This window comes from Cebus imitator, unplaced genomic scaffold (genome assembly GCF_001604975.1).
Source record: "Cebus imitator isolate Cc_AM_T3 unplaced genomic scaffold, Cebus_imitator-1.0 Scaffold27, whole genome shotgun sequence".
NCBI lineage: Eukaryota > Metazoa > Chordata > Mammalia > Primates > Cebidae > Cebus > Cebus imitator.
The window spans coordinates 15,751,540-15,758,536 of record NW_016107342.1 but is presented as its reverse complement, the minus strand read 5'-3'; the positions used below and the strand labels follow the sequence as shown (position 1 = coordinate 15,758,536).

The 6,997-nt window shown below is 35.7% G+C and overlaps 1 long non-coding RNA gene across 1 annotated transcript in view; it reads left to right on the top strand.

The window, feature by feature from the left end:
* LOC119470307 overlaps positions 1-6,782 on the top strand; it is a 23,149-nt gene extending 16,367 nt beyond the window's left edge. The window contains exons 2-3 of the long non-coding RNA XR_005199193.1: positions 3,624-3,705; positions 6,738-6,782. This is a non-coding gene — a long non-coding RNA (uncharacterized LOC119470307). The remainder of the gene's footprint in view (positions 1-3,623; positions 3,706-6,737) is intronic.
* The last annotated feature ends 215 nt before the right edge of the window (positions 6,783-6,997 follow it).

Below are 6,997 nucleotides of genomic sequence, written 5' to 3'. Positions count from 1 at the left end.
TTTCTTTCTTTCTTTCTTTCTTTCTTTTCTCTCTTTCTTTCTTTTCCTCTCTTTCCCTCCCTCCCTACCTCCCTTCTTTCCTTCCCTCCTTCCTCCCTCCCTCTTTCCCTCCCTCCCTCTCTCTCTCTCTTTCTTTCTCTTTCCTTGTAATATATATTTATTCATAGAAAAAGAAAACAACTTAGGAAATGCTACCAACATTTTATCTAAAAATAACTTCTCCCAAGTGTAAAATTTCATTAAGGAACTAATTTTTCTTTCAAGGCACCACGGGTAACAATTCTGCCAAAGTTTTTGCCACTACAAAATATGAATTGGCATTTTTTCCATCCTTGCAATAGTAGCTTTCTTGCCATGTTTCTTACTTCCCCTAACAGTTTCTTTGTCCCATGCGGTTTAATCTCAAAGCAAGTCCAATGTGTGCTATGTTTTGTTACAATAGTGTTTCATTTCTAGGTAAAAATTTCTTCCTATAATTGTCATTTATTGTTCCAAAAGAGCTGCTCAGTAAGTCACATCAACTTCAGTGAAATAAAACAATAAACTTTTATTTAGCACACAAACTCATAGGTTAACTTTTTAGTTGGGCTCAGCTGAGCATTTCTGCTGCTCTGGAGTGAGCTGGGCTTACACACATGCACACTCTTCATTTGGCTGTTGGCTAAACGTGGATGGCCTCAGTAGGAAAAAATAGTACAACTCAGCTGTAGTTCACACGTTTTATGCTCCAGCAGACCACCATGGGCATGTCTAGCATTGGCAGAGATTCAAGAATGGCAAAACAGAAACATCCGAGTGCTTATTCCTACCTCTGCATGTAGCAAGTAACCTTACATGTGTGGCAAATATGACTTGCCAGAGCAAGTTATGTGACCAAGACTAGAGTCACAGACAGATAGTACCACTGTGTTACAACATGAAAGGCTTGGAGACAGGGAGGGTAATTTCAACAGGTTTTTGCAATATATCACAGCTGCTATTCTAGAAATGGCCTAAACAGTTAATAATACACAGCTATAGAAACAATGATCTTTCAAAACATGGATGCAATGAAATGATAATTAGAGTCTGTGTTATGATGTTACTGATTATCCCTATGTAGTACAAATTGAGAAACAGAGACTCGAAAGCCTACAAGTAACAGATATGCTAGATACAACAAAATCAATAGCTCAAGTGAGATGACTAAGTTATATCTGATCCTTGGTTTTGAGATGAAAAACAATAGGGAGAAAAGAAAAGCTAAATATCGGCATGTCATGGTAGCTTACACTTGTAATCCCGGTGCTTTGGGAGGCCAAAACGAGAGGATCACCTGAGGTCAGGAGTTTGAGACCAGCCTGGCCAACATGGTGAAACCCTGTCTCTACTAAAAATACAAAAATTAGCCGGGCATGATAGAGGGCTCCTGTAATCTCAGCTGCTTGGGAGGACGAGGCAGGAGAATTGCTTGAACCTGGGATGTGGAGGTTGCAGTAAGCCGAGATTGCACCTCTGTGCTTTAACTTGGGCAATGACAGAGACTTCAAAAAAAAAAAAGGGAAATATCCAGGTTTTAATGGTACATGGGGCACAAACACAGAGCAGGCAAATTAAAACCACATTAAAATAGAAGTGATCAGTAAGACTGAAATAATTCCTGAAAATGTTAATGTCTATTCTTATGCAGCTTTCTCTGTGCTGATATTGCTGGCCTACCATCTTAAAACCACTCAGCATTCTAAATGTGTCTTCAAACAGAAGATCTGCCCTAAAATGTAGCCCAGTTTGTAAGAGTTTTAACATATCACCTATTTTTCTAGAAAAATTATCAAGTCTTCACATATTTTTATCCATTGGTTTGGGTCATTGCCACTGGGCCATTAGGAGCCACAACTACTCATCTTCAAAAGATTTTTGCTTTTGTTGTCATGTCAGCCATGGCATGGTGTCACACTGGTCCTTTCTGCATGAATCTAGTACTATATTAAGCTCTAATTTGCTACGTGTCTTTGGACAATGTGTATGAAACTCCTGGCTACTCCTCTCTGAGGGCAGTTGTATGGTGTTGGCATTTTTTAACAACTTCTCTTGTTCAACTAAAGCTTATTTTTGTATTTCATTGGCTTACTCAGTCTGTGAGACCTAAATTTCTTATTTACAGAATTAGATAATTAAACTAAATCACATTTAAGATGCCTTCTAGCTATGCAATTTTATAAGTATTTAAAACACTCATTATTTAACTCTTATTTCCATTCTGCTCTTCTAATTTACCTGATTTGCTGCCTTGTCTTTGAGTCTGTTTCATAAATATGTACTCAATAACATGATACCTATCTCAGGAGAGGGAAGGCAGGCTAATTGCCCACATCAGAATCTTGTACCTTTGAGCTGCCGCAGCTTCTGAGTAACTACATGACTGGTGGTATTGTCAGTGAGCAGGCAGGAGCAAGTTAGCCCATATTGGTAATTTTAAGTTGAAGTTTAGACACAATGTGACCTCCTTGAAATGAGGTCTGCCCGTAGAGTAATGCTTCACAATTGTTGAAAATACATAGTATTTTATTAATTAACATAACATATTATAAACAAAAACGTATATTTCTGTGTGTTACCTAGACTGTTAGTGTAGGGCGCTCTTCTCAGAAACCCTGAAGAAAGAAGTGTAAAACAATAATCTAACATGTGCTATAAAAATCTCTAGTGCAACCCAGACTACTTATATGAAAGATGCTCTAATCATGCAAAAGAAACTTTCTACTTAGCACTGATAGTTCACATTCAAATCCATTTAGCAGTACATTCAAGCATATAGATAACATATGAGCAAAATGAGAAACAATTCTGTGATTTCAAGCTTCACTGAACTAGGGCATGGAAATTCTGAACTAAACAATTGTTAAATGCCTGCCAGACAAATGACTGTGGATGAATTGTTTTTATTCACTGTCTCTTCTTAGAAGCAACGAAAGAAAATGTACATTTCTGTTTCTGTATGATGTAGCCACCATATTTAAACTCACATGATACTTGCTTTAGCCACCCTACTGACTTAGAAAAAGAAGAATCAATGTGCAATTGGATAGCAAGAGCGTTTTAAATCACCTAGGTCCTACCTAGTTATTATGTGTGTGAGCTCAGGGTGATGACACAAAAGAAAGAAGATACCTCTCACTATGCATAAAAGAAATCCAACAATGACCATTTCAATCACCTTTCTGTTGTTCTAAATGCTATTTTACAGTTCATACTTTACTATGACTGAACTATTGAACACCCTCCACTTAACTTAAGGATTGGGTAAATGACACTTCAAATTGCAAAAATACTAAATAATTCACGTCTATATGCCAATATATATAATATGCAATTTGATAATCTTTTTGATCTTATTAAGGTCATTGTGATTTTCAAACACTGTAATGGAGGCTGAATGTTCACAGATATAAGGGGATATAATGAATAAAAGATTAAGGAGTAGTTGCAATGGGAAGCATATTTACAATGACCTGTAGAGACAGAAGCTGAAAATAACTCAATTATGGCTTTGCCTAACCTCTTCGATAATGTTGTAAATAATAAGCTGTACATTTGGAGCCAGCTTCTTGGTGATGACTTCTTTGGCTCAATTTCTCACTTAGGTCAAGTGCTGTGCTGTACTGATTGATACATTGTCTCCAGAAGGAAGTGTGACAATGGACAACCTACAAGCAGATGTGCCTGGTACATATAAGGGGTGCTGGGGGTTTCAGAATTACATTGACTAAAACATGAGGCTTTATAGTCTTTTTCTGTAGTTCTTAGTCCCCTGAAGTCCTGGCAAACCATCCAGGGAAATGCATCACAATACTCAGATTCCCATTATCTATGAAAAAATGTTCCTTTAAATCAGAGTCCTCCCAGTTCTCCATTTCCTCCCGCATGTGATTATCAAAGCCCATCAGAGCCCAGTTATTTTAGGGGTGGCAGGAGAGAGAGATAGAGGGGGGTGAGAGAGAGAGAGAGGAGTGAGAGAAGAGAGAAGGGGAGAGAGAGAGAAAGAGACAGGAGAGAGGAAAGAGAGACGGGGGGAAGAGAGAGAGAGAGAGAGAGGTGATTTTCAGAGGCATTTTAATCAAATTTATATTAAATGTATCAATTTACCTATATAGAGTCTGGTATATTTATAAGGTAAGTTGTCTTCTACTTCCTCTGTTAACCTGGTACATTGTTGCTGGCACTGACAAATTTGTCAGATAGAAGTGCCTTGATTCAAATGATGTATAAATCGATCTCTTCTTATATATATTTTGTCCTTTGTGCTGCAGCCTTTATATTTGAATCGAAAGGCACTATGTAATATATTAATGTTATGTTGGGCTTTTCTTTGGGTCTTTGCAGATTGTTTTTTTCTAAGATTTATAGTCCTCATGAATCTCTTTATCTTGACTTCTAATAATATAACATTCTTTTTCTAAACAAGTTGTTTTTAAAATACAGAGTATTTGAGAGGTACTTTGGTACTTTAAATTGTGAATAATAACAATACATTTATGTACTTTGTATATGTGAGTACCACCCAGAATTGTTTATTAAACTTTATCAAGCTACCATTAAAATCCACACATTCAGTGGATAAAACTTAGAGAGCTTTTTATACTTAAGTATTTAATGGACTTGATTTGGTTTTTATTAGACCCAGGAGGGGGCTAGCTAAGTGCCTGAGATGTTCAAAGTTACCATCATAACAGCTAAGTCCCTTTCTCCCCTCCCTAGGGAGCTGGTAGGAGCTCAATCTTTGAAAAGGGATTTTTCATCTTTTATTCATATTCTTTACAAAGCACTTGCCTGATAAGAGGGTACAACCTGACAGTAGGATGTCCTTTTCTCCAACTTCAATACTCTGTTTTTTCTCTACCTTCTGCCTTTTTCTCATTTAATGTGACCTCCTCTTTCTCTGCATACTTTACTTGGTCTTTTTTTTTTTTTTNTTTTTTTTGTCTTCTACTGTAGGGACTCAGATTGTTCAAAACCCTTCTTCAAACATCATTATTTTTCTATTTTTTAGAGCTAAGGTAAACTGACATTACATCTTGAGGTGACCATGTCTACATCTTTTGCTCATAGAATTTACTTAAATTGATTAGGTTTTTTTCTGGGATGGCCAAGCTGCTCAGACATGAGAAATGCTAAGTGCTGAACGGTGTTTGCTGAGTATTTGCATTGCATCATTAGCTGAATCATAGAATCTTAGAATGGAAACACAACTTCCTGTCTTTTGGTCAGTTTCCTTCTCCAGTAATTCTATGGAAATGTTTAAATCTTTGCTTAAAGCTTTTCTAAGATTCTAGAGCTCAGTACTATCTACCAAAGCCTTTAACATTGTTGGACATTTGTAATTTTATGAAGATCTTTCTCATATTAAGCAGAAATCTTATGAGCTACATTTTCCCATTCCCATATTCAGGCAATTCTAACAAATCTAAATGCCTTTGTAAGACATGACTTGAAAACTGTCCTCACCTAACATTTTATTAACTGATGCATTTGTGTAGCAAATTCACAGTATGGGTTAGTATCTGTATATAGCCTTGTTTTAATTCACTTGCATAAGGAGAAAGAAATGGAAATACTTTATTAGTAACACAAATTTAAGGAAATCTTGACAGGAAAAAAAAAAGCCTCTGTCACGTTGTAAGTAAATTAGTGCAAACCAACATATTAGTGTTCTGTTGTAATTTTTAAATCCAGCTAGTTCCTGAAGTTTTTATAACTTATACAAATGAGAATGAACACAAAGATTGTTACAATCTAGAATTTTGGTTATACAGCATCTAAAATAAGCACTGTGATGTTGAATTTTAGTAGCTTGCTAAGACTGAAAAATTCTTTTTATTATTTAATCACCCCCAAATGTTATTTATTGAGTCCCTGAAAGTATTTTCTTACAGTATCTTTTTTTCCAGGAGATCTCATTTGTACACAACCCCTACTTGTCTCACCTTATGAGAGCTGATATGATCTCATCTGAAAGTAATACTGCAGGGAGCCATTTGTTTCATAGAAATAAGCAATATCATTATAGTATTCTGTGGGGCTCAGGATGTGATTTTAGGAGAAAAAACATTTTTCTTGAGTATAAATTAAAAAATGAATATGTTATACATATAAAAAAGCAAAGATATTTAAAAATGTACCTCTTGAAAATTAAACCAAATGAAATATCAAAGAAGAGGGTAAGTCACTAACAGATGAAATGTGGAATTTCATTTTTGTCTATATTTACTCATTTCATTTTCCACTGTTTATCTTTTATTATCTTTCCATTTCTACTGCAACTTCAATTTTCACAGAAAAATTCAGATGTGAAAAAAATAGAAACATTATAGTGTCTACATTAGAAGCTCTTAAATTAGGTAGATCTGGGTCCAAATCTCAGAAGCACCACTTTCCAACTACGTAATTTTGGCTTTGAGTCACAATCCTGTAACTCTAAAATGCATGCAAGTGAAATCATTTTGACAGCCAATAGTACTGTTTACAGAATACTTACAGTATCTGCTTTCGAAGCAGAGCAGGATTGCATTGCCTTACCACTTCATGTTTGGATGGAGCAAATTATTAGTTCTGGTCAATTGCTTATGAACAGAAGTAACTTGTGTCAATTTCAGACCAGAATATTAAATTGTCTGCAAAGACTTCAGGGAACACTCATTTTTTTTTCTGTTAAGATAAATGTAAATGGCAGCCCATTTACATTTTTGCCCGTCCTCTAGAAATGAAGAAGTCTGCAGCAGAGCCTCCACTTGACCTATGATAGAGATGCTGCTGGAGAAAAAATCAACCTCCTGGTATGATATCCCATTTAGTTTTGAGGACTGTTTCTTCCTGAAGCATCATCTAGTCTACTAGTTATGAAATAGTCATTAGCATTGTGTCTCATTCCTAGCAGGAGCCTAGTAAATATAATATTGAAGCAGTATGTCTAAAAAGCATACTTTTTATGGATTTGTATTTTTTTTTTTTTTTTTTGAGA